This window comes from Macaca thibetana, chromosome 8 (genome assembly GCF_024542745.1).
Source record: "Macaca thibetana thibetana isolate TM-01 chromosome 8, ASM2454274v1, whole genome shotgun sequence".
NCBI lineage: Eukaryota > Metazoa > Chordata > Mammalia > Primates > Cercopithecidae > Macaca > Macaca thibetana.
In genome coordinates this window covers 14,453,084-14,480,469 of record NC_065585.1, presented here as the reverse complement: position 1 = coordinate 14,480,469, position 27,386 = coordinate 14,453,084, and the positions used below count along the sequence as shown (strand labels likewise).

The 27,386-nt window shown below is 42.6% G+C and overlaps 1 long non-coding RNA gene across 1 annotated transcript in view; it reads right to left on the bottom strand.

Annotated features, from left to right (window-relative positions):
- LOC126961360 (uncharacterized) overlaps positions 1-27,386 on the bottom strand; it is a 69,016-nt gene that overhangs the window by 40,937 nt on the left and 693 nt on the right. The window lies entirely within an intron of this gene.

Below are 27,386 nucleotides of genomic sequence, written 5' to 3'. Positions count from 1 at the left end.
TCACAACCAATATGTTCTTATTTGAATAGCAAATTAGTTAAAACAGCCAGTTATATTTATCCAACATTGAAATAACCAAACAACTCTCTCAAATAATTGATCTGTAGACTTACTGCAGTGTACTATTAGTAGGTCTAATTTTACTGAATTCCTGCAAACCATCATCCATTGTTCTAAAAGATCCAACTATTTGAAGCACTATTATATGGAAAGAAGAGTTGGACTTGGTGTGGCTGTAGATGGCAAAATTAGAAGTAATAAGAAATTAGAAGGAAGAAGCAGATCCTGGTTCAACATAGGGGGCATTTTCTAGGGATTAAGACTAACCATAGATGGAATGAGTTGCCAATATAAATGGTGAGTTCTTCATTGCTTCAGGCAACCAAGAAAATTCTAGATAACTGCTGGGTTGTTTTACACAGAAAAATGGACTAGATGATATGTGTCGCAGATATTTTCTGTTTTTGTTCCCTAATAGTCCTTCACCCGTCTACTGGTAATTTTTATTAAATTTTTCCTCTGGGAAATACCTACTCCCCCACTCTCAGTTGATGTGTTTCAGGTGAAGTTTAGGTTGAGTTGACTCTACCCCAGCTCTGGGAGTGGTCAGATGACTTAGGCCTATCCAATGAAAGTTTTGCACATCCCTTGACACATTGATTACTTCAGTATTCAATAATATATAGTCAACAATATATATTCAATATTATATATTGAAGTTTTCTTTCAAATCATGGTTAACTGCTATGGGAAAGGTCCTCTCCTATTAACAACTAGAAAATAAGACAAAATATATAAAACAACAGTGTTCAGACATTAAATTTAGGCAGTGAAGGAAATGTGATCAGTGAGAGATGGGACTAATGAGGTGAGCTCTATCATTGGTCCAGATTGCTTCTCAGAGGCAGTTTCTAGGATGCAGTATAGGAAAAGGGAACTCGAGAGGCTGAAAATCTCATTCAGTTGAGAAGACTGAGGTTGGAGTTTGAGGATGTCAAATCAGCTAGGACTTGTGGGACAGATTTATGGAGAGGAGAAACCTATGCAGAAAAAAAAATTCCAGAAATATGCATTAATGTTTCCTTGAGTCTTCAGCTGAATGCTAATTTATGCATGCATATGATGAAACCTGAAAGGATGGGACACAAACCACTTTTGAGGAAAAAATTATTATCAGGAAGCTATAAACAAACAATTTTTAGAGCTCACACAAAATACATAATTAACTTGTCTCTAGCCAGTGTGAAGATACCTTGTTGAATACCAAAGCATTCAGTAGGGACCCCAGAAGAGCCACATCTTAGAAGTGGGGTGAATTAGCCCTAGAATAAAAGCTACTCTAGATGTCCTGAAAGAGCTTAAAAATATGCCTCAAAAAGATTGAATTAATCCATGAATAAGTTAACAGACTGCCAGAAAAAGTTCACCACTCTTTAAATGAATAAAGTAAAATCTAACATTCAACAACACAAAATGATAATGTTCAGAATTCAATTCAAAAGGTATATGAAGAAGCAAGAAAATGGAACCCATAACCAGGAGAAAAATCAGCCAATATGAAGTTAGTCAATGACAGAGATGATGGAATTAGAAGACAACAATGTTAAAGCAACTACTATAAATATGTTTAATGGGCTTGGTAAATTAAAGGAAAACAAGCATAGTGAAGTGGGAAGTGAGAAATACAAAAAGGAGCCCAAAGGACTTATGGAGATGAAAAATACAGTATCTGAAATTTAAAAACAATACTGAATGAGTTAATACAGACAGACACTGCACAAGAGAAAATAACTGAACATGAAGACATAACTGCGGAAACTCTAAATGGTGCTCTAATGCCCTTGCTGAGGTAGTCTCAGCAGGATCCAGCCATCTATACCAGGGAGCAGCAATACTAAATGAGGCAGTGCAAGGTGGACCTAGTCAGGATTCCACTTCTCCTTCCCTCATTCCTATGTAAGTGAGACCCAGTGGGAAGCTGTGTCTTCACCACTACCTGGCATCAATGAAGTGGAATGAGATGGTTGAAAGTGGAGCCAACAGGTTTCTCTATTACCCTACTCCCCTCCCTTGCCCTCCTCTCCCCCCTCCTCCTCTGCTGTCTTCTGGTGTCAGCAAGGACCAGCAAGAAGTTAAGCTTCTACCACTTCTCTGCAGCAGAAAAGTGGTATGAGTTAGCTCTTTAATTCCTCTTTTCCTGATGGGCAGCAGGGCCCAGTGGAGAGCTGAGCTTACACCCCAACTTGGAGGGAGCTAGGTGATGCAAGATGGTGTCCCCCATTCACCTAGAAGGTGCCAGTGGGACCGAGGAGGGAGCTGAACTTCCACCCTTCCCATCTTCAGTGAGGCACTGTGAGTCAGCTCCAGAGCCCAGTAGGAAGCTGATCACATATATACCCACAAGGCTCTTGGTCTACACCTCAGCAGCAGGACTGCTTACTAAAAAAAAAGATTAAATGGGATTCGGAGTCTCATAATATACTATCCGAAATGTCCAGGATGCAATGACAAAATCACTCATCATAGCATAAATCAGGAAAAATCACAAGTTGAATGAGAAAGCTAATATATACCAACATTGAGATGAATCAGTTATTGGAATTATCTGAAAAGAATTTTAGAGCAGTCATCCAAAAGGCTTTAACAAGTACTTATTAATTTTCTTGAAACAGATGAAAAACTAGAACATTGCAACAAAACAGAGGTTATAAAAAAAGAGCCAAATAGAAGTTATACAAATATAGTCACTAAAATAAAAGATACAAAATAAAATTTAGTCACTAAAATAAAAGACTCATTGGCTGGGCTTAATAGTAGAGTACAGATGACAGAGTGTAGAGCCTGAACTTGAAGACAGATCAATATACCCAACAACAGAAAAAGACGATAGATTTAAAAAAAGTGAACAGAGCTTGTAGGACAATAACAAAAGAGTTAAATTTGTATCATCAGAGTCTTAGAGAGGAGAGACAGTGTAACTAAAAAAAGTATTCGACAAAATAATAGCTGAAAGCTTCTTAAATTGGGTGAAATATATAACCTACAGATTCAACAACCTAAAAGTACCGCAGGTAGGATTAACTCAGAGAAATCCAAGAAAAAACAAAGATTAAACTTCCAAAAACTTAAAACAAAACAAAAGATCTTGGAAACAGCCCAAGAGAAATGACAGATTGTTTACATTGGAAAAACCGCTGGAAGAACAGAGTATGTCTCACCCGGAACCAGGTAGGCCAGAAGGAAGAAGCACAACGCTTTTGAAATATTGAAAGAAAAGAACTGTCAATTGCAAATTCTGTTGGGTGAGACTATTCTTTAGGAATGAAAGGGAAATAAAGACATTCTCAGATGAAAGAAAACTAAGAATTTGTTGCCAGCACATCTTCTTTCAAAGAATGGGTAAAGGAAGTTCTCTGAACAGAAAGGAAATTATAATAGAAGGCTTAAAACTTCAGAAAGGAAAGAAGAACACTGAAATGAAAGAACTGGTTTTAAAATTGCTATTCTCAATCTAATTTTTTATACACATCAAGATTTTCTCTGAGGCCAGGCATGGTGGCTCACCCCTGTCATCCCAGCACTTTGGGAAGCTGAGGTGGTTGGATCACCTGAGGTCAGGAATTTGAGACTAGCCTGACCAACATAGTGAAATCCCATCTCTACTAAAAATACAAAATCAGCTGGGCGTGGTGGTGCATGCCTGTAATCCCAGCTACTTGGGAGGCTAAGGCAGGAGAATCGCTTGAACTCAGGAAGTGGAGGTTGCAGTGAGCCAAGATTGTGCCACTGCACTCCAGCCTGGGCAACAAGAGTGAAACTCTGCCTCAAAAACAAACAAACAAACAAAACAACAACAACAACAGCAAAAACCCAAAAGATTTTTATCTGAACTGTGGCCAAAACAAAAGACAACTGAATTGGAGGTTGGAGCTGATCTGAGATCGCAGTCATCTATCAATGCTTCAAAGTTCAAATTCTCTTGTTCTAAACAACCTTGCTCTTATCCAGGATTATTTTCCAAATGCATAAAAATTGTACATTTTCACTTCAATTCTCAATTTTCAATCCAGATGTGTGCTATTATGGAATTTTAGCGTGTTTCAAAAATATTAATGTCTTCCCATTATGTCCCCCTGCTCACAAGTATGATATGAATTTTTGAATTTGCAGCCAGAACCACACATTTACTCTGAAAAACATCCCAATTTCCTTTTATGTACACAAGACAAAAGTGCACTATGTACTGTTACTAATAGGAAAAATCATATTTATATAGCTTGAATTTTATTTCCAAATACCTAGCAAGAGATTGTTGTAATTTTCAAAGCAACATTCCAATTATAAAGCTATTGAGCCACTGCTGTCTTTACTGGGATTAGTCACTGGAAAGCTTTGGCAAATAAATGTTGAAACAGGCACTCTCAAAATGAACAGGAAAAGGGAAGCTGAAATAAACCCTGCAGGTTTATTTAAAAACTGACAGACAAAATGTAGAGGATACAGTCAATACCAGAAACAAATTTATAAGACAAGCAACTTAATACACGGAATACCAATCTCATAAACAATGAAGAAGTGATGCATACTCCCTTTCTTCTAAAACGCTGTGAAGTGAATATACAGTGATATGACAAAGACTGTAACTTCTAACAGCTTGCTGGAAAACAAGTCTCCATGGATCTTTTGCGTTTCTGCACGTCTTGCAAGCAGAGGCACGTATGGCTTTTATTCTGGACTATCTTTTCAAGGTTGTTTTAATAGCAAACAGCCTTGGAAGATAAAGCATCTTCTTTTGGAGCAACGGGTAAGTCTGCTTACAGCATTGGAAGATGCGGATAATGTCTCCCCAGTACTGGAGCAAAGGGCAGGCATCCTTTCTGCCCATTCTATTGTTATTGTCTCCTTATCTTTCTCTCCCACTGGACTGTGAACTCCTAGAACCCAGGTTCTGCCTGATGCATCTTGGTATCCTCAATGCCTATCTCAGGGCCCCTGGACGAGACAGGCCCTCGGTAAATTAATAAATGAATCTGACCAGGGAATTGTCTGGGTGTCTGTCCTTACTGAGAAGGAAAGGAGTAAAGGCTGTGTCTGTGGGGCTGGCGACAGAAAGTGGGGCCTGACCCAGATTTTGGCATTGATTGAAGCAATACCACACCTCACGGATGTTCCTGAGCTCCACGTATATGGGTTACCCGAGAAGAAAACCTGTGAGGGAGGGAGGTTCTGCAGAACTAGATAACCCCAGATCGCCTTCTGCTTGTTTTCCTTTCCCAGACACTGCCTGGGAGTCCCAATCATAGACTCACTTGCAAGTTCCGCCATTCCAACTGGGAGAGTGAAACTTCTGCATAAAGATTTCAGCCCCCAGGTGTAAGCTCCCAAGAACAGGGCCTGGCACATAGTAGGCTCTTGATGTGGATGAAAAAACTTCAGGTTTTGGAGTCATAGAGTGTTAAAATGGATGAAATTTAGAGAGATTATTTTTGACTTATTTTTAAGCTCTCTTTTTGAGCTGACTCATATTCTAGGATTGTTTCTCTGTTAAGTGGGTCTATAAAATCAAAGCCTCAGGAAAAACAGAAATTCCCCTGTCTTTTCTTCTCTTTCTTATTTTTCCCTCCTCCTAGTCAGAAAACCACACCTATCTATCAGTGTGCTGTTAAATGTTTAAAAACTGTGTCTCCAGAAGAAAAGAAGCCCTGATTTGTAGTGATAGCCAATTTCTGTGGTGTAAATATTCCTGCCATGGTCAATTTCAAGTAACCAGAATGATGTCAATGGATGTGGAGCTGGAAACAGATGTGTACAATCAGCTCTCTCAAGCCAGTATGAGCTGGCTTATGCCAGTTATCTGGCTTTGAAGGCACACAAATCTGATACAGGTTCTGAATCTAGCATTTACTATCTGGGCAAATGGCTTTATCTTCATGCGTCAGAGTTTACTTCTGTGTAAAATGGGGATAATAATAGTAATCATATCATGGAGTTGTTGTGAAAAGTAGTTGGGCAAATGTATGCAAAAGGCTTGTCTGATACATCTAAGCATTCTGTGCAAGATACAAAGTGTTAGTTATTATCATATTAAAATCACATAATATAATAACTCCTCCCCCTGTTTGCCAAATGTTGCAACAGACTGGTAGTAAAAATAAAAACTCATCAGCCCTCTGAGATGTCTGGGTCATTTCTTGTGACAGTCACAAGTTGGAAACAAAAGCAGATGCTGATGAAGCATGGGGGAGGGGGGCAGTGGTGGGGTTCAACCTTGAGGGAACCCAGTGGCTGGAAAGTAACAATTATTGCAAAGATGGAATGACCTCCTCTACATTCAAAATAGATTTTTGGCTAGTAGACATTCTTCTGTGATGCCTTAACAACCTGGAGGAAAATACATAATTTAGGCCATGAAGCAGATTGCATTCTAATGCATGATATAGTTTACAAGTGGAAGGATGACTTTCATCTTTCCAGGCAGGAAAGAAAGAGAGTAATGTTTCTGAATGAGGGACAGAGATGGGTCACAATATGCCTTTCACACCCAGTGGACTATGTGTCTTTGTATCCACAGGGCCTTGTCCAGAGGCTGACACATGGTAGGAAATAGAGAAATACTTGCAAAGTCAACACGAATATGCACGGAACACCAACTTTATAACAGGCGTCGTGCTTACTGTAGGGACAAAAAAGAAAGCAGACACACACCTCGCCCTTGAGGAACTCATTACATGGTAGAAGAGAAAGGCATGTGAATGAACAACTGCTGCTTTATAACAGTGGTGTGCATAGGATGTCCTGGAATCACAGCAGTGGTAACAACTCAATCTGCCTGGGGGTATCGAGAAAAGATTTACACAGGAGATAACATGAACTTGGTCTTGAACCATGAAGGACTTCACCAGTCAAAGAAAGTGATAGAAACCATAGTGGTAGAAGAAACAGCATCCATGTAGTAGGTAATATTTCAGGATTAAGTGGTGAGTTGTTCTCCATCCCAGACTCTAGCTCTCCAGCAATCCCTGAATTCATCCCTGGGTACCCAGAGATAAAGCCAAGCCAGTGATGTGCTTATGTGAGGTAATGAACGGTGACTGACCAGTGCACCTAATGAGTGTGTTGTCTGTAGACAATTTCAGAAAATTAAATTGATTAAAGGTTGCTCTGTTTTTTATTATCATGTGTGAGCAATTCTAAACAATGTCAGTGGTAAACATTTCCCCTCATTTTTGTTTCCCTACCCCCAGCAGGGCCACACAACTCCTCCTCTTCTACCTTGAAATGCCATGGAACCAGGTTCTTTCATGTAGAGGCAGAGCCAAAGGGGGAAGCTTGGGTCCAGCGGTGGGGAAGAAAATACTTAAAACAGGCATTACCCTGGAATGACCCCTCAGTATCTTACATTGTCATCATGCGTGTCTCACTTGTGTATTTCACAATGCTTCCTCTAAGGCTTTGTTTTCATCAAGTCTGGTTGACCTCAGTATCAGTCAGGACTAGGTTAGGTTATGCTGCAGAAACAAACAACCTCCATTTATTTGTGGCTTCTAATAACAAATAATTATTTCTTGCCTGTGCTACATGTCCTTGGCTCCTTGGCTAGGGGTACTGCTTCATGTCTTTTTATTTGGGATTCGGGTGGGTGGAGGTTCCACCTCAAATGTGAGCTGCATGATCACCACAGTAGGGAAGGGAGACTATAGTACTTGGACCGGCCATGACGGCATCACCCCAGAATGAACACATGCCACTTCTGTTCATGTTCCATTGGCCAAAGCAAGTCATGTGTCTCTGCCTGAGTTAAAGATGGAGGAAACACATAAGTTTTAATATGGTCCCAAGAGAGACATGCCAGAACATTTGTGAACATCCCAATTATATAAGTATATCAATTTAAAAATAATAGATGCCATTTCTGGGGAATGTACTTGGTGGGTGGTGGGGGAGAGGAGAAAATGAAGCAATTTTTGTGTTGCAAGGGCTTAGATACAAAGACACTATGGGGTGAGGTTTGTTAGTAAGGATATGGGCTATGCTGATCTAACAGAGGCTACCAAATACAGTGAGTTAGATGGGGACATGCTTCTTTCTCTCCCATATAACACTGCAGAGGTGGGAGGCCCTGAGGGCAGGGCAGCTTTACATCCTCAAGTGTAACTTCTCCCTCCAGGTCCAAGGTGATCCCTCTAGCTGTCACCATCTCCAGCCAGAAGGAGAGGAGAAAAGGACCAGTAGAATCCACATGCATTCTTTTTAAGAGCACATTACTTCTGGCCACATATCATGGGCCAGGAACGAAACACATGGCTTCAATGAGCTGCAAGGGAGGCTAGGAAATGATGACTTATTTGGGCAGTCATGTGCCCAGCTAGAACACTGCCACTGTGGGAGAAGAGATTTCCGAGGGCATTCTGTAGTCTGCCACACAAAAAGGACAAGGGCAGAATCAGAGGATGCAAGATTGAGAAACCACAGGTCTCCACCTGAGCAAGCAGCATCGATGTCCTGTATTAATCAATTTTCACCCTACTAATAAAGACATACCCAAGACTGGGTAATTTATGAAGGAAAGATGTTTAATTGACTCACAGTTTTGCAGGGCTGGGGAGGCCTCAGGAAACTTACAATCATGGCAGAAGGGGAAGCAAATGCATCTTTCTTCACAAGGCGGCAGCAATAAGTGCCCAGCAAAAGGGGAAAAACTTATAAAACTATCAGCTCTTGTGAAAACTCACTGACTATCACAAGAAGAGCATGAAAGTAACCGCCCCTATGATTAAATTATCTCCCAGCGGGTCCCTCCCACGACACATGGGAATTACGAGAACTGCAATTCAAGATGAGATTTGAGTGGGGAAACAGCCAAACCGTATCTTGCCCAGAGTTGGGATGTGTTGGAGGTTGGGAATTGTGGAGTTGCTCCTCACCTTTATGTCCTGTGGGGACTCCCAATAGATAATGACCATCCCATTGCCAGTGTGCAGTAATGTTCCTCTGTGCCCTCTCTGCTCAGCCCTCTTCTACAAGCTCAGCCCTTAATCCAAGATTTCCCATGGCACCTCCTTCTAACATCCCTGGACATAGATAAGCCTTCACTTCCCATCTTAGCAGGGAGTACATGGCTACTTTGAGCAGAGATCCTGACATTAGGGTAATATGATCAAGGTGTAACCAGGCATTCACTTTAAAATGGCGTTGTGGCAGGACAGTGGTGCCCACCTTACTCTGGTTACTGAACAACAGATGCCAGAGACATGAGTCAGCTACAGTATTGGGACACCTTCAAGTGGTTCCTTGTGGTAAGGCCCAGCAGGAGTGTGGGATGGAGGAGTAATTGGAGACAACAGTAGAGAGAAATTGAACTCAGTTTGAGAAGGACCTTGCTATGGACTGGGTTGTGTCCCCACCACCAAATTCATACGTTGAAGCCCCAATCCCCAGTGTGGTTGTGTTTGGAGATAGGGCTTTTAGAAGGTAATTAAGGATAAATGAGGTCATGAGGGTGGGATAGTAATCCCATAGCTTCAGGGCCATGTAAAGAAGGGGAAGAGAGAGCTTACTGTAACTCCCCATGCACAACCACTGAGGACAGGTCATGTGCAGTCACAGCAAGAAGGTAGCCTTCTGCAAGCCAGGAAGGGTGCCCTCTCCAGAAACCAAGTTGGCCAAAATCTTGATCTTGGACTTCCCTGCCTCCAGAACTGTGGGAAATACATTTCTCTTGCTTAAGCCACTTAGTCTACAGTATTTTGCAATAGCAGCCTGAGCGAAGATAGGCTTTGTGCACTCTGTGAATTAGAATGAAAATTTCATGTTAGAGAAAATGGGTACCAGTCAAATGTGTGAAGCCTGGGTTGAGACATAGTCAGACTATGTTAGAGATAGATGGTTCTGGATACAGTGTGAAGAGAATTTGGAAATAGAGAAACTGAAGGTAAAGGAGTCCAATAAGGAAGGTCTAGCATGAGTCTTGGCAGAAACCAAAAAAGTTGAATAGTCCATAGCAGTTAGCAATAAGGACCCAATGGAGAGGGATGGAATTTTGGGTCACTTAGCAGTTAGAATTGTCTGAACCTATTGCTAAAGGAAAGTGAAGGGTTGAAGATGGTTGTCTGAACCCAAGAGAAGATAACTGGGTAAATGAAATCTTTAGGAAAACCCAAATTACTGGAGAAGGAGTGTGGGAAGATTACGAGTGAGTGAGTGGGCCCTTCTACAGGGCAGGACCCTGTGTAAGGTATTCTAGTAAGGATACTTAGAAAGAACTCAGGCTAAGGGAGGATGACGATACATCTCTGCTTCCCAAACCTCTAGCAAAGGTGCCTGTCCTGTTGTTGGCCTTCAGCACATGCTTGTTGAATTTAATTGAATTATACTCAAGGTAGGCCTGGCATGGTGGCCCATACTTGTAGTCCCAACTACTCAACTTGAGGAGTCTGAGGCATGAGGATTGCTTGAGTCTAGGGTTCAAGGCTGCTAGTGCATTATGGTCGCACCTGTGAATAGCCACTGCACTCCAGCCTGGGCAACACAGTGACCCCTGTCCCCTCAAAACAAAACAAAACTCAGTGTGCTGTATTGAGACAAGGTCCTATTTCAATCTGTGAGAGAAAATAATCCCATTGTCTGGGAGCAGCATTCATCTCTTAGTTCCAGACCTGCAGGATAGCAAATTTATCTCTGAAAGGGGGAAATAAATAAAGGCAAAAGAAGAAAAATGAACACTTACCCTCTTTCCAGAGAGAGGGAACGTTCTCTCCCCTTCGGATTTCATGTATGAGTGGATGGAGGTTGGCTCAGAGATGTTTCCACATTTCCAGCTCTGACAGCTGTTGGTAATAGCTACAGCCCTGGTCCCCTGGAATCCGCTTCCCTGCCTGAACCGACCATGCACTGACAGTCAGCTCTCCCCAAACAAGCAGTCTCAATGATGACAAGCGTCTCCTTGGAAGGAGAAGCTTCGAAGGGAAACAGTTTGCAGTAACTATTTCTGTCTGTGCCTTTGTGTGGCTGCCATATGAAAGCATAGGTCCATTAAAAAAAAAACCTCTTGCTCAGGTTAGAGTTCTTCCTCTTTTCATTTTGATTCCTGGAGTGTTGCTGCTCTGGCTGGGAAAACAGCAAAACCTGGCCAGAGGTGGCAGGGCCGAATCACTGGGTCACCATCAGGTGAAGGAGCCAGAGCTGTGGGGCCCACTGGGGTGGCCTGGAGAGCATCAACTGTAGCTGTCAGGGCCCGGCTCTCTTTTAAGGACTGTATTGGCAAGTAATTGCACTGTAGCCAAGGGGTACTGGAGTCGAGTACATCTTAAAATGGATCTCCTCTCTCTTGGAACTCGCAGATTGTTGAGATGTTAAATGTGAATGATGTGTGTGTGCGTATGTTTGTGCATGAGAGAGAGAGAGTTAGGGGGAGGGGCATGCTTATATTCTCAAAAGATGTTATAGCATAAAACAGTAGGATCACAGATCTAGAGGAAATGCTGTGGCCTGACATCCTCACTCTATAATACCATTTCATGTCTCCAGTCAGTGCAGTGGAGTGCAACTCTGTGCTAAGCACTAGGAATGCAGAGTTCAGGCGGGGCTGGTGGGCAGGAGGGGTAGCACGGTAAATGTAGTCAGAAAGCTAATATTTGTTAAGCACCCACAGTATTTTGAACACAGTATACATTATCTTGAGGCTCCCATTTCATAGTAACCACAATGGATTTTCCAGATACTGTGCTAAGCAGTTAAATGTATATTGCTTTTAACTTTCCTAAATAAACCCAGGAGGGAGCTATGCATGGTTTTCATTTTACAGGTGAAAAAACTGAGGCTTAGGTTAAACCACTTGCAGGAGTCACACAGCTGCTCAATTCTGAAGCTCACATCCTTAACCAGTACACATGCTGCCTCCCTGCCTCTAAAAGAGGGTTAATGATGCTTCTTTTGCAGAGTTGGAGATCATCATTCATTCAAAGATCACTTTGAAGATAATCCGATGATGTATTTGATGTGCTTAGCATGGGGCTGGCACATGGCAGGCCCTCATTACATGGTACTCCTACTAAAAGGTGGTGTCAAGTTTAATCCGACCCAGGCCCCAGGCCTCTAGAGTGGAGGCCTCTTGGGGGTCAGCCCTTTAACCTCCATCCCTCCCACCAGGGCACTTGCCTCCTTTTACATCCTGATTGCCTTCTCTGTCATGCCATGTTGAAAGAAAATGAAAACCAGGCCTCATATCAGAGATATGACAGCTGGGGCTGTATCTTTTCCATCTCTGTATTCTTCTGGAGAAGGGACTGGAATGGTGCAGCTATTAACGTAAATAGTTGTTGAACTGAATTGTGCACCCTCTCAGCCTTGTGGATAACAAAAGTTTCCTCTCTCTACCACTGAATTCACTATAAGCACCTAAACAAGGCACCATCTTGTCCTCATGTTAAGCCTAAATGGTGAACATTCTCACCCTTATTTTCATATGTGAGTAAACAGAGGCTCAGGGAGGGTAGTACCTGGCAATTGATTGCCCAGCATGGAAAACAGCCTTTGCAATACACTGTGCATGGACCAGAAGCACCTTTTTATTCTGTGGGTGGCAAGAGGGAGTCGGCAGGGTGGGATTGTGGAACCTGTCTCCAAACCCACTTCAACCTCCGCCGCTCTCACCCACTTCTGTGGTCTCTGCTAAATTGCTGCAATGTGTGCTCTTTGGCACCAGCCCTGGAGACCACCCAGGCATTGGGGCAAATGCAAAATGCAGCCCCCAACCTCAGCCCAAAGCGGGTGTCTTTTGGAGCCAAGCACGCCCTGTGGTCTCTTTGAGTGCTGGGTTCTCTCCTAGGTAAGCTCTTAGCAAGCAGAACCAAGAACACAGTCACTCATACCAGAGGAGGAATTGCAGGGGCCAGTAGGGACCCGATGGCAACCCGTACAGGCTGGGGACATTCACCACCTTCCTGGCACTGACTGGGATGTCTGTGTTCCTGGAAATGCAGGTGGCCCCACTTCCTGCAACTGGTGTCTTCCTGCAGAGCTGGGTGAGAAAATTGGCGATTGTAAATCGGGAAGATTTTTAACTTACAAGGGAGCTTATGCTTTTAAAGGTATCATCCTGAAATCCTTTTTTAAAGAGTTCCCACCCTAATATTCCCCTCTTTCTAAATCCTAATATGTACAGATTTGCTTTGTGCCCTATTTAGTTGCTGTGTCCAGATAAACTCCACAGATCACAAGGCATAGGACATCTGTGGGCAGATCAGCCCTTCCCTTACTGGCTATGTGGCCTTGACCTTGGGAGAGCCACCTAAACTCTTAGACTTCCTATTATCTGGTACAATGCATTTAAAGTGATAGTACACTGCAAACACACAATGCCATACAATCAGGAATTGTCAGGGCAGTACATTTAATGACATTATTATACGTTATTTAATAAATAACATTTATTAAACAGGCAATAAATGGTAGTTTTTTTGGGGAAGAGGGAGACTTACAGTTTTCTTCTCAGCAAAATTGAAATATGACCTGATCTGCTTGAGTTGTTGACAGTACAGATTGCTGGGCAAATTAAGATATTATTTATTCATTCATTCAACACACCTTCCCAAGTGTCTATTAGAAAATGTGCATTCTATTTGGAAATAAATGATCACAATGCCGTTTGGTCACTGTTTTAATGGAGGTAAGTGTAAAGCATGGTGGTTATGGAAAGTGTGCCTTATTTCCCCAGAGAAGTGGAACTGGCTTCACAGAGCAGGTGTGCATAATGGCTAATGGATATTGGGTTCTGACCACGTGCCAGATGCTGAGTCTGCCCGGCTGATAAGCACGGGAGAATGGTGTGGTCAGAGGCGGAAACAGCATGGATAAAGGCACAGCGGATTTACAGAGAGCACGTCCAGGGAAGACTCTGTGGTTAGGATTGAATTATTAATAACAGAACTTTGCTGCAGGATTGCAGGAATCACTCTTATGTGATCCAGCGGCGCCTCTGATTCTTGCTTTTGTCTGTAGCCTAGAGGCTGTCAAGCAGGGTGGGAGTGCTTCCTAGGGAGTGGGGGGCATTTGAAAATGTGGGAGAGTAGTTTTTGGCTATCACAGTGATGAGGTGCAGTGCTAAAGACATTTCACGTCCAGGGCTTAGGGTTGTTAAGTGCCCTGCAATGCTCAGAGTGGTCCCACTCAATGAAGATTGGCTTCACAGAATCCCAGGGCACCTCCTTTAGGCCACATTGTGTAGTCCTTGTCTCTCCTTTGACCTCTGACTATATCTGGTGCTTACTAGGTCCACCAAAGGGTGTGGAACTGGATTGGAGATTGTTGGGAATCCAATGGCTCACCCCTGACCATCCAAATCAACTCAAATGTTCTAAATAATTAGCTTTTAGCCCCTACTCCGTGGGTTATATTTGGCCTCAGAATCATTGTTTTGCTTTCTTGATTTAGGATAGCAGAGTTGATGAGAAAAGAACCTTATTCAGTTACCTGGCTATCTGGTTGGGAGCACTTTATTCTCTATTCCATAGCCTAAAGATTGGCGAAATTGATTCACTCTTCGGCACACAGCTACTGCTCTGGTTTGGGCCATTTCCTGCCTTTTGGGTTTCTAACCACATCTCACTCCAGGCTCCTCTACTTCATTCTCTTATCTTTCCCCAGCACAGATGCAATTGTCTCTCCTCCTGCTCTTTCCCTTACCTCTAGGATGAAATTGAGGCCCTTGGGGCTCTGGGCCTGTGCCCTGTCCAGGTTCTTCTAGAAGGCAGGACAGCCCAGTGGTTGAGGGCATGGCCTCAGGAACCAGGCTGTTGAGATCCCTTCCCTGCCCTACCACTTCCGGATTATGTGGCACTTTGTAGTTCACTAATCTTTCTGTGACTCAGTTTTTTTCCATCTGTAAAAGCCAGCAGCGATAATTAGAATTAATTATGTCAGCAATAATTAAATGTGTTCATTTGTGTTTAAAGCACATAGAAGCGTCTAAGTGGGGATTATTAAGATTTTTTTTTTGTGCCATAGACCCCTTCTCAGAGTAATGGATTAAATGCTTAAAATGAAATATATAGCATTATAGAGGAAACCAATTCTATTGAGAAATGATTATCAAAATGTAAAAAAAAACTCACATCTTTTGATATAGAAATAGATGTGCTTTGTTGAGGTGTTAAATAATAAGATCCAATGGCAGGTCGAATATGTATTGCAGTTTCAAAGTAGCAATGGATGCAAACACTATTTTGAGATTCTGCAACAACCCTTGTAAAAAAAAATGGAAACAGTAGTTGTTCCTACTGGTAATGAACCCACAGGTAGAAGCATTGCTAATACTACCATGGTTTGTTGCCTACACTGAAGAATGAAGAACAATCTAAATTTAAGTTAGAGATTAGTAAAAAAAAAAAAAAAAAAAAAGATGTAACTTTTGTTCTCCTTTAAGTTCATGGATCTTTCCTTAATTCTTGAATCCCACAAGGAGTCTGTAGACCTCAATTTAAGGACTTCTTTGGGTGGATCACAAGGTCAGGAGATCGAGACCATCCTGGCTAACATGGTGAAACCCCATCTCTACTAAAAATACAAAAACAAAATTACCCGGGCGTGGTGGTGGGCACCTGTAGTCTCAGCTACTTAGGAGACTGAGGCAGAAGAATGGCGTGAACCCGGGCGGTGGAGCTCTCAGTGAGCCAAGATTGTGCCACTGCACTCCAGCCTGGGTGAGAGAGCAAGACTCCATCTCAAAAAAAAAAAAAAAAAAAAGAACTTCTTCAATAGGGCATAATAAATGATGTCAATCAGCTAAAAGCAAGGTGGCCAATTCAGTACCAGCAGAAGCAGGAAGGCAACATGAATGAGTTGTAAGAAAAACTCAAGCCTGAGAGGCTGAGCAAACACAAAAGGGCATGAGTTACTTAGCTTGCACATCATTAGAAATAACTACAGATGCATTTGCTAGCCTCTTCTAGGAAAGCTTTTAAAACATTAGTAATAGTCCCTTTCTCTCCACTCTGAGTTTGAAATATTGTCAAGCAGTTTAGCATTTGTTATGCCATGTCTGCACTAGGGGCACCAAACCCTCATTCTTGGGTCTCTGAGGACTTGCACGTCTTTCCCAGTTTTGCTGTTGTATAAAAGCGGCATGTCCTTCCACATCTTAGGCCTGGACACACACATGTCCTTCTTTCCAGATTCCTGGACCCTTCTTGACTTCACTAACTGTAACTGGTCCTCTAAATCCCACTCCAGGGCCTCTCGTCCAGAAAAGTGGCTAAACACGGCTTCTGGGATCAGGCCAGCCTGACGTCTCTCCGTGATCATAGGCCTCCATCGGGCCTCCATCAGAGTGAGCATCACACTTCTCTTAGACCTGTGTGTTTTCCTGTCGCTTCTCTAATTAGAGTGAGGGTGTGTTGAGGGTACTTAATGAATGGCTTTTTGAAGGAATGAATGCACCAAAAGAATGAATTGCATGATTTAGATAATATGACTTTTATTTTATTTTATTTTATTTTTTTTTGTGTGTGATGGAGTCTTGCTGTGTCACCCAGGCTGGAGTGCAGTGGCTGGCTCGATCTGGGCTCACTGCAACCTCTGCCTCCTGGGTTCAAGCAATTCTCCTGTCTCAGCCTCCCAAGTAGCAGTAGCTGGGATTACAGGTGCACGCCACTATGCCTGGCTAATTTTTTTGTATTTTCAGTAGATACGGAGTTTCACCATGTTGGCCAGGCTGGTCTCAAACTCCTGATCTCAAGTGATCAGTCTTCCTCAGCCTCCCCTCCAAGTGCTAGGATTACAGGCGTGAGCCACCATGCCCTGCCTAGATAATGTGACTTCTAAGATGCTTTTCAGTCTGAAGATGATTGTAGGGCTGGATCTTTCAATATCCGACGGGCTCAGCACTTGCTCACAGACATGGCTGGCACAATGGGGCACAGCTGTCATTTGAGTTTGATGAGTGTGAAATATGACTGTGAAATAATGATATTGCTTTCAGATTCCCACATCAAGTTCCTTTGATAGTCTCCATGAGGCAAATCTTCCCCCTCTGAGGGTGGATTTGATTTTTTTAAAATAGACATAATTCATTCAGAATGGCTTCTTATGAATAAGATGAGAGAACAAGATCAGAAACACCATTTTTGGCTCCCCGAAATGAAACGGAGGCCTGTCTGTGAGGCAATAGAACTGATTTTCTCACTTGGCTTGTAAACTAGCTGGAAAGGTAATTTCCAAGGAAACATTCCAAACATGCCTTGAGCAAAAACGACATAATTAGAACAAGCCTCTGGCTCAGTAGCAGAGGAGGAGGATGCTTCTGAAGGACCAGCTCTCACTTGGGAGGGTTGGGTCTGGTATGTTACTTTAAAAGATCAGCCTCGTTATGTTATAAAACAAACCTAGCATTTGCAGAGGACTTACATTTTCAAGGGACTTGAGCCTTTGTTTTCTCTTCAGACCTCAAAGGAATTCTGTAAAATATTAGAGGCGAGTGTTATCAGCCCCATGGACAGGTGAAGAAGTGGAAGACGAAGAACTTGATGATTTGCCAAAGGTCACAGAGCTAGAAGGAGGCAGAGCCACCCCACACTTGCCCAACCTTCATCATCAAGGAGACATACGAAGCATGCAGGCACACACATGAGAGCCTAGGTGGTTGCTTCAGTGTCTGTCATCTCCACTGAGGTGAAAAGGGGGTTGTGCCAATTTCCTGAGAATCTGCCCTGCATTGCACTTCCCATGCTCACCCTGTCCTGGGGATGTGACAGCGGACTGGACAGGAACGTAGATTATGAGCCAGATGGCCTGAGGTGGCATCCTAACTCTATTGCTAACCAGCTGTGTGACCTTGGGCATGCTACTTCTCTTCTTCATGCCTCAGTTTCCTCCTCTGTAAAGGATAGATAACCACTCACAGAGTGTTGTAAGTAATGCGATAACTATGTAAAGTATATGAACCATGCCTGGTCCATAGCAAGAAGATGGAGCTAATTATTATTTGATTTCAACTTCTCAAGAACCATGAGATGTCTGTAGTATCATCTTCCATACTACACATGGGGAAACTGAGATTAAGTAATTTTCCCAAAGTCCCATAACTGGGGACTAGGTGTCTGTGTGTAACAATACACCATGCTATACCCTGCTAATTAATGTGAGCTCTCAAATCATGCTCACTGACTGGCAGGTGACCATGTTCATGTTAATTATTTCATAGATATGGGCAGTAAAATACTTCTTTTCCTTTAGCATGTTCCTCAGACAATATATCCGAAAATGAAATTCTATCCTTATATATATCAGTAAGGGTTTTCTGTCCCTGGGGTCCTGTAAAATATAATCGAATCCCCAATTATACTTCACCTTACAACACAGTCTTCAATAACATCATTCAGAAGCCAGACTCGTTCTTTAATTTTGCTCGTTTCTTTCATAATTGAATCTACAGTTGATCCTCTTGAGGCTCAAGATTCCCAATTTAAAGTGTGCCCAATGCCTTCCATCTCTGTTACAAATGCCTTAAGTTTATGAGATCTCTGCTTCTCACTGTTGATGTCAATTCTGTCATTTTTCCCAATGCAGTTCATTTTTAGAAAATAACGAATGAGGCTGGGAAGGTAAGATGGTTAAGGGGCACAAAAATACAGTTAGATAGAGAAGTAAATTCCAGTGTTTAATAGTACAGTAGGGAAATTATAGTTAACAATCCTTTATTGTATATTTCAAAATAACTAGAAGAAAAGAATTGTAATGTTCCCAACACAAAGACAGGCTAAATGTTTGAGGTGATGGAAATCCTAGTTATTCCGGATTTATCATTACACATTACATACAGGTATCAAAATATTACACATGCCCCCAAATATGTACAACGATTATTTAATCATTAAAAATATAAAAAATAATGAATTCAATACCTATAGAAACATTCAGACAATTAAACAATCAGTATTGTACAAATATGGCAACCCTGCCAGCAGTGAGCTGCTGACTGTCAGACCACTCTGTCATGTAATAGCTTGAATTGTTTGTCTATAACACACTTATAAAAGTCTGTGTTAAATATGCTAATAAGAAAGAATAGTTTATGTCAAATTTGAAAAGAAGGAAGAAGTAAGAGTGAGTGGAGAAGAGGGAATGTTTCGGAAGTGAGGAATAGTCCGGCGAGTAAAGCAGCCTAGTTTGTCTAGCTATGAAGTATTTAGAGGCGCTTTACCAAGCAGGGACCAGCTATAAAGTTAGAAGCATGTTACTAAGCAAATTAACTAGCCAATTAACCCAAATTAACCAGCCAATTGAATTTTTCAGGACTCTTTGGCTTGTAAGTCATAGAAGACCCAATTTCTGGTGGATTTTAAGCATCCATCCACTGTTTTTCTTTACCTCCCTGCTCTTGCCTTCCTCATGAACAAAGTATAGCTTTCTTCCTCCATTGAGTTTAGGCTTTGGCAGTGAGACTTGTTTTGGCCAGTAGAATGTGGCTGGAAGTGGCTATGCGCCAGTTTCAAGCTGAGGTCTTAAGAGGCAAGTGTCTACCAGCTCTTTGATACTTCCTCTTATCACCATGAGAAGAGCACCTACAAAGTAGCACTGATTCCTTCAGTGTTGGTTCTTCAACAAAGACAAATGAAGGAGATCTGAATGTAACCAGATCCTGGGGGCCAGCCAGGCCCAACTTTCCTGAGAGTATAGTATAAACAATTTTGTGATACATCGTTTACCACAAAATTTACCACTGAAATTTGGGAATCATTTGTTATACAGTATTATCACAAGAACAACAGAAAAACCTGACTAATACACAACATAACCTAGCTTATGGGGAAAAAATATTGACCATGTAACATGTCTGCTATATCAGGGATTCAAATTATATTGCCTTTCTCTAACCATCTACCCATTCATCCATTCACTCTTCCACCCCTTTATCCATGTGACTATTTATCCATTCATTTTTCCACACATCCATCCATTTGACTGTTTTACCCATTCATTCTTCTACCCATCCATCCATCTGATGACGTATCTACCCATTTTTCACTTCTGCCTGAACTCTGCTTTTCTTTGTGTTCTGACCTCATTCCCTTTTTATGGAGGCAAATGTTGTGCATTTGCTCAAATGTAATTTGCAGAGCACTCTTCTGATGAGATGCTCTGGGAGAAAGATTCCATAGTCTAATAGATTGAGAAAGAATATATGCTATATTTCAGTTTTAGAGATTCACAAAGCATTTTTTTGGCAAACAAATAAAATAAAACCAAAACTATGAGAAGTTCTGCTCATAGAAAAACCTTTAACATGATTTATTAAAACTTCATGCAGTACTTCACAAGCTTACTTGACCATTAAAACTGTTCTGGTGGTGAAAATCTTTGACAATTTTTTGATGTACACTTAGGGGGACATGGTGGTGTAGTGGGAACTGACTTGGGAGACAGGAGACTTACATTTCTTTTTTGGCTTTGCCACAAATGTACTCTGCACTGTCGCAGGGAATTCACCTCCCCTTTCTAAGTCTTAGAGCCCCATTCACAAAGGGAAGGAGTTAGATTAGTTGGCCTTTAAAGAGTCTACTGGGATCAACAATCTGTAATCCCAGCAGTTCACCATATTTCAGGAAGTAGGGGTGATACAGTCTGAAAAAGGATGGTTGACTGTTGGCCAGGGAAGCGCCATATGGAACCATGGAGACTATTCAATCAGTTCTTTACTTAAATTTCAAACACAACGGTCCAACACATTCAGAGTCAAGGATGGTGAGGACTCAGCAGTGGCAGGTCTGGTGTATTCACCTTGCCCCCAGTTATGGAGTCTTAGTCCTTAATTCCTGAGCACACTCTGTGTTTCTACCCTCCACAGGTGGCACAGAGTATCCCTGTCTCTCATACCTTTGCTCTGTCTCCATTCCTATGATCTCCTCAGTCTTTAAACCTCCTGTATTCCATCTCACCCCCCCCCCACTCCCCTCTTCCTCTTGTGCACAGCCTCTGCAATGGGTTGTTGGTTATTCTCGGCGATGTTCAGGTTCAGTTCAGCTGCTGGATGGGGGAGGAGAGGGAGGAGAGTGCACTTTGAATCCTGCATTAGTCAGGATGCTTTTAGTGGCAGAAAGAAAACCCTGACTCAAGCTGGCTTAAACAATAGAGAATTATTATCTCATATAGCAGGAATTCCAGGGGGCAGGCAGATCCGAGGCTGGTTGAATTAGCCATTCAACAATGGCATTCGGGAGCAGTTTCTCTGTGTCTCTTTGCTCTGTCATCGTTAGCTGGCTTCTTTCTCAGGCTCGTAACAATATGGTGGCTGCAGCTCTGAGCATCATATCTGGATGAGACAAGATCTAGAGGAAGAAAGGCTCTTTTTCTTTTCCCCCTGTGGTTCTTTCACAGAAGGAAAGACATTTCCCGCAAAAGCCCCTAAGTCACCACCCATCCTAGAAGAAAACTTCTCATGTTTCATTAGCCAGAATTGTGGGATCACCATTCCTTAACCAATCATTGCCACAGAGAATAGAATTCCTCTTAGATCAATCAAGCCCATCTGGGAGCTGGAAATGAGGTCGACCACCACCAATTTTGATGCAGGACAGAAAGAACAAAACCTGAGTTTTATCTGGAGGGAAGAAGGGAGGAATGAATGCTGGGTAGGCAACCAACAGTAAGATCTTAAGAGTAAAGAGGAGAAGCGAAGAGGCCTTTGGAACAATCTGGCCTCAATTAAGCCTCTCAACTGCAAATAACAACCTATTGCTAGCATTTCTTTTGTATCCTGTTGTGCTAAAAAAAAAATTGTCAGTCTCCTTCCTATTCCTGAGTTACATGATAAAAGACCTTCTCTTGCGTTAGCATCTATACATGCCAAGCTCCAGGAAAAGAGGTGGGAGAGGAAGAAAACTCAATCTGCTCTACTTTAATTATTCTATTTATGCTACCTATGTTTTCTGCATTTCAACAGTCTTATTCACTTCCTATCTGGAATAGCCAGTCCCTTTCTCATATGATGAACCTTAGTTCCCAATGGGAATGAGGGCAGCATGGTTATTATTCCTACAAACTGTAAAATACTGTACAAAGTGGCTGTGTAGTACACATCTCCAGCTTTAGGGATGAGCTCATGAGAGTTGGATTTTTACCTCCACCACTTCTTAGAAATGGAATCTTTTTCAGTCCCTCCCCTTAAATGAAATATTGGGCACATTATTTAAACTCCTTCTTCCTCAATTTACTTCTCTGTAACAGAGAGAAAATAATAATCATTGCCATTTCATAGAATTGTCATGAAGATTAAAGAATAGAGAGTACATAAATGACTTAGTCCAGCACCTCATGCAGGGTACCTAACAACGATTTACTGTTGTCATTTTTATGATTCTAGAAATATAGCTGTTATTATGAGGTCATCTAGACAAATCCCAAAGTAGCCAATGAAGCCAAGTTGATGGTTCCAATGCCACTGAGAGTGGGCTTTTCTTTTCCTGGTGGCACTCCAGCGTGGCACTCCCCATCCTGAGGGACACAGCACGGCTTGGCGTAAGGAGGGAAGCCAAGAACTCGGCTGACACTTATTTAGCAGTGACTCGGGATGCCACGTATGCTTTTGGAAAATTTCTGGCTCCCCCTCCTGGAGCATATTTTGGACGCCTACTTGTCATATTGCAAAGTGGATGTGACAAAACAATCTGGGAGCTCGCTGACAATTATTCCCTTCATGCTGAGGCTTGGAATCTCTTGGCTCAGGGTGTGCTGTCAGCCTCAGAAACCCTGGCAATGAAGGCAGCCCGAGGATGAAACTCTGCCTGGTGGGATGGGTCAGAGGCAGGGCAGGGGTGGGGACCTGCAATAAGCCAGATGGACCTTTTTCCTTTGGGTCCCAGCCCAGGCATTTCAGTTTTCCCTCCATAGAATGCAGGCGGCTTTCCAACCTTGGTGGAGCAAAAAAAAAAAAAAAAAAAAAAAACAAAAAAAAAACAAAAAAAAAAACAAACCACACAAAAGATAATAGTAATAGTGTACATTTATTAAGCCCTGTAAGAATTTCCTGGGGCCATTGTAACAACTTATCCCAAGCAAGGTGGCTTAAAATAAATGTATTCTCTCATATTGCTAGTGGCCAGAAGTCTGAAATCCAGATGTTCACAGGGCTTTGGTTCCTCCAAAGGTCATAAGAGAGAATCCCTGCATATTCCAGTTGCTGGTGGCTCCAGGCATTTCCTGGCTTGGGCCTGCATAGCATCAATCTTTGCTTCTGTTTTCGTGTAGTGCTCTCCTGTGTTTGCCATCTTCCTTTCTCTTCTTTTCTAAGGACACTTATCACTGGATTTAGGGTCCCTAATCATCCCGAATCGAGGACGATCTTGTCTTGAGATTTTTAGTTTAATTACATCCACAAAGACCCCTTTTCCACCTAGTGACACCTTCATACATTCCGGATGGACATATATTTTGCGGGGCCCACATTCAACCCACTACAGGCCCCTTCTGTGTAGCAGGTGCCAGACTAAGCATGCACGACTTAATGCCATCCACACAGCAAGCCCAAGAGTCTGTCCTGCTTTTAATTCCCCTTTTAAGGTGACAGGTCTGAGCTATCCTAAGCATGATCCGTGATCATCCCTTTTATTCCTCACACAGCCCTAGGTGATAGAAATTTGTTAACCCCCATTTACAGATGATGACACTGAGGAATAAAGAAGTCACATAACTTGCCCAAAAGCTAGTAAGGAAACAAAGTTCAGTACTCAAGCTTAGCTCTTTCTTACACTAACAGGATAGAAAGAGATAACTCTCGTTCCTTCTGCTATACCTTCTCAAAAATATTTGCTGACTAACTAACACTTTGAAGTTAAGTCAGCATGTTTTCATCTCCCAACAAGCTCACTTCCTCTTACTTCTTCTTACTTCCCGGTATGAAGAAGGCCTAATATCGTAGCCAATATTCCAGAGTGTCCTCGGAGGCAGGGCCACAATGGCCCCACCTGGCCCATACTATAAGAAATGTGTTTTCAAGGGTTGCTTCCCTTAGCAGAGCTGTGAATTTGCTCCAGGCCAGAAACACCTTTCACCCCTGAAGGCCCAGAACTGTCAGCCAGGGACCCTTTGGGAAGAATGCTGATCCCTGTGGCAAACCCAGTGAGTCCTAGTTTTTCTGTGTAGGTCACAGAGACACTAAAAGCAGGAAGCGAGCTATGATTTTTTGATAATTCACTGCATGTCACGCTATATGATAGAAACTTTCAAATAAACGATCCCATTTGGTTCTCAGTTATTATCTCCACTCAGGGCCTCCTCTAACATTTATGGGGTTGGGAATAAGAGTGCTAATGGAGGCACCAAACCATGTTTACAGTTAAAAATCCAGCTAACAAATGTTGGGTACCCCAATATACATATCCAGGCTTAGTCCATTCTCTACTCAAAATGGCTGTCTCTAGACTACCTTGTAGGCTTCAAGGGTATGTACACAAGTTGAAGGGTCTACCCAGAAGGGAAAGTCCTCCCGTCCTGGAACCAAGTCAAGTCCATCTGGGCACAGAACTCTGGAGTCTTGTGTACCCAGAACACAGAGTAGGTATGTTCCCTTTGGCCCCCCTTGCCCACTTGGGAGGGATGTGGCAGGAGGAGGTAGAGATTAGGACCTTCTAAAGACTGAACCAAGAGTTGGGGTTCCTCTAGCCTGGGTTAAAAGGCTCTGCCCCTTTTTTAAATTTTTCTTCCTACAAACCAACATTTAGTGTATTAGTTATTTATTGCTGTGTAACAAATACCACTCACCCATTTGGTGATTTAATGCAATGAACATTCATTGTATCAGTTTTTGTGGTCAAGAGCCTGAGACTGGCTTAGCTGGGCCCTCAGGCTCAGAGTGTCTCATGGGCTGCAGTGAAGATGTCCCTCACCAGGGTGGGAACTGCTTCCAAGCTCACTCACATGGTTGCGAGCAAGATTCATTTCCTCCCAGAATGTTGAACTGAAGGCCTTGGTTTTTTACCATGTGGACCTCTCCATGCAACAGCTCACAACATGGAAGCTGGTTTCATCAGAGCAAGCAAGGGAGAGGAAAAGAGAGAGGGCACAGAAAAGACAGAAGTTCCAGTCTTTAACTGAATCTTAGAAATGACATCCCATTGGCTGGGCGTGGTGGCTCATGCCTGTAATCCTAGCACTTTGGGAGGCCAAGGCGGGAGGATCATCTGAGGTCAGGAGTTTGAGACCAGCTTGGCCAACATAGTGAAACCCCATCTCTACTAAACAAAATACAAAAATTAGTTGGGCGTGGTGGTGTGTGCCTGTAATCCTAGCTACTCGGGAGACTGAGGCAGGAGAATTGCTTGAACTTGGGAGGCAGAGGTTGCAGTGAGCCAACGGACTCCAGCCTGGGTGACAAGAGCAAAACTCTGTCTCAGGAAAAAAAAAAAAAAAATGACGTCTCATCAAATTTTGCCATATCCTATTCATGAAAAGCAAGTCACTAAGTCCAGTCCACACTTACAGGGAGGCGATTATGCATGGGTGAGAGTACCAAGAGGCAATGATCACTGGGAGCCACCTGAAAGCTGCCTACTACTGTTAGGTTAAGTGACATATAAGCCCAAGGTCACACAACTAGTACATAGTCAAGTCAGAATTCAAATCCACGTCTGACTCTAAAATCCACACACAGGCCAATACCTATTGGTAGATACCAGGTATGTACCAATACCACACACAGGCCAAGATCCTTTTTACCTCATACCTGGACTCAGCAAGCCTCTGAGAAAAAGAAAAAAAAAAAAGGAAAAACAAAAAAGAAAAACAGGAGAGGGAAAGGAGGATGAGGGACAGTTAGAGTAGCAGGGAGAAAAGAAAGGTGTTTTTATGATCTAATGTCCAGCATGGCGTTGATTGGCCAGATGGCATGATATAGCAATGTCAAAGGCACAGCACCTGGCTCAGAATAGGGCTTCCATACACATAGGCCATTTCTCATCTTCCATTAAACTTTTTTTTTCTTTGAGATGGAGTCTCACTCTGTCACTCAGGTTGGAGTGCAGTAGCATGATCTGGCTTACTGCAACCTCTGCCTCCTAGGCTCAAGTGATCCTCTCACCTCAGCTTCCCAAGTAGCTGGGACCACAGATGTGTGCCAGCATGCCTGGCTAATTTTATGCATTACTGGGAGAGAGGGATGGGATTTCACCATGTTGCCCAGGCTCATCTGCAGAGATTCATGTAGCCAACGAACACATGAAAAAAAGCTTAACATCACTAATCATTAGAGAAATGCAAATCAAAACCATGAGATACCATCTCACACTAGTCAGAATGACGATTATTAAAAAGTCAAAAAACAACAGATGCTGGCGAGGTTGAGGAGACAAAGAAATACTTTTACACTGTTGGTGGGAATGTAAATTAGTTCAACCATTGTAGCAGACAATGTGATGATTCCTCAAAGATCTAGAGGCGGTAATACCCAGCAATCCCATTACTGGGTATATGCCCAAAGGAATATAAATCATTCCATTATAAATATACATGCATGTATATGTTTACTGCAGCACTATTCACAGCAGCAAAGACATGGACTCAATCCAAATGCCCTCCAATGATAGACTGGATAAAGAAAATGTGTTTTATATACATCATGGAATACTATGCAGCCATAAAAGGGAAAGAGATCACATCCTTTGCAGGGACATGGTTGGAGCTGAAAGCCATTATCCTCAGTGAACTAACACAGAAACAGAAAACCAAACACCTCATGTTCTCACTTACAAGTGGGAGCTGAATGATGTGAACATGTGGACACACAAGGGGGAATAACACACACTGGGGCCTGTTGGTAATGAGGGGTGTTGGGGGAGGGAGAGCATCAGGAAAAATAGCTAATGGATGCTGGGCTTAATATCTAGGTGATGGGATGATTTGTGTGGCAAAACACCATGGCACACATTTACCTGTGTAACAAACCTGTGCATCCTGCACATATACCCCTGAACTTAAAATAAGTTGAAGAAAAATAACCTATCTTGGTGTGACACTCTTAAGATAGGAAGCCCTCTGTCCAGTGTTTTGAAACAATTCAAGGACAGAAAGCTTAAAAAAGAAGAAGAAGAAAAAAAAAAGGGCCAGGTGTGGTAGCTCACATCTGTAATCCCAGCACTTTGGGACACCGAGGTGGGCAGATCACGAGGTCAGGAGATCGAGACCATCCTGGTTAACACGGTGAAACACTGTCTCTATTAAAAATACAAAAAAGTAACCAGGCGTGGTAGTGGGTGCCTGTAGTCCCAGCTACTTGGGAGGCTGAGGCAGGAGAATGAGAATGGCACGAACCTGGGAGGTGGAGCTTGCAGTGAGCTGAGATCGTGCCACTACACTCTAGCCTGGGCGACAGAGTGAGAGTCTGTCTCAAAAAAAAAAAAAGC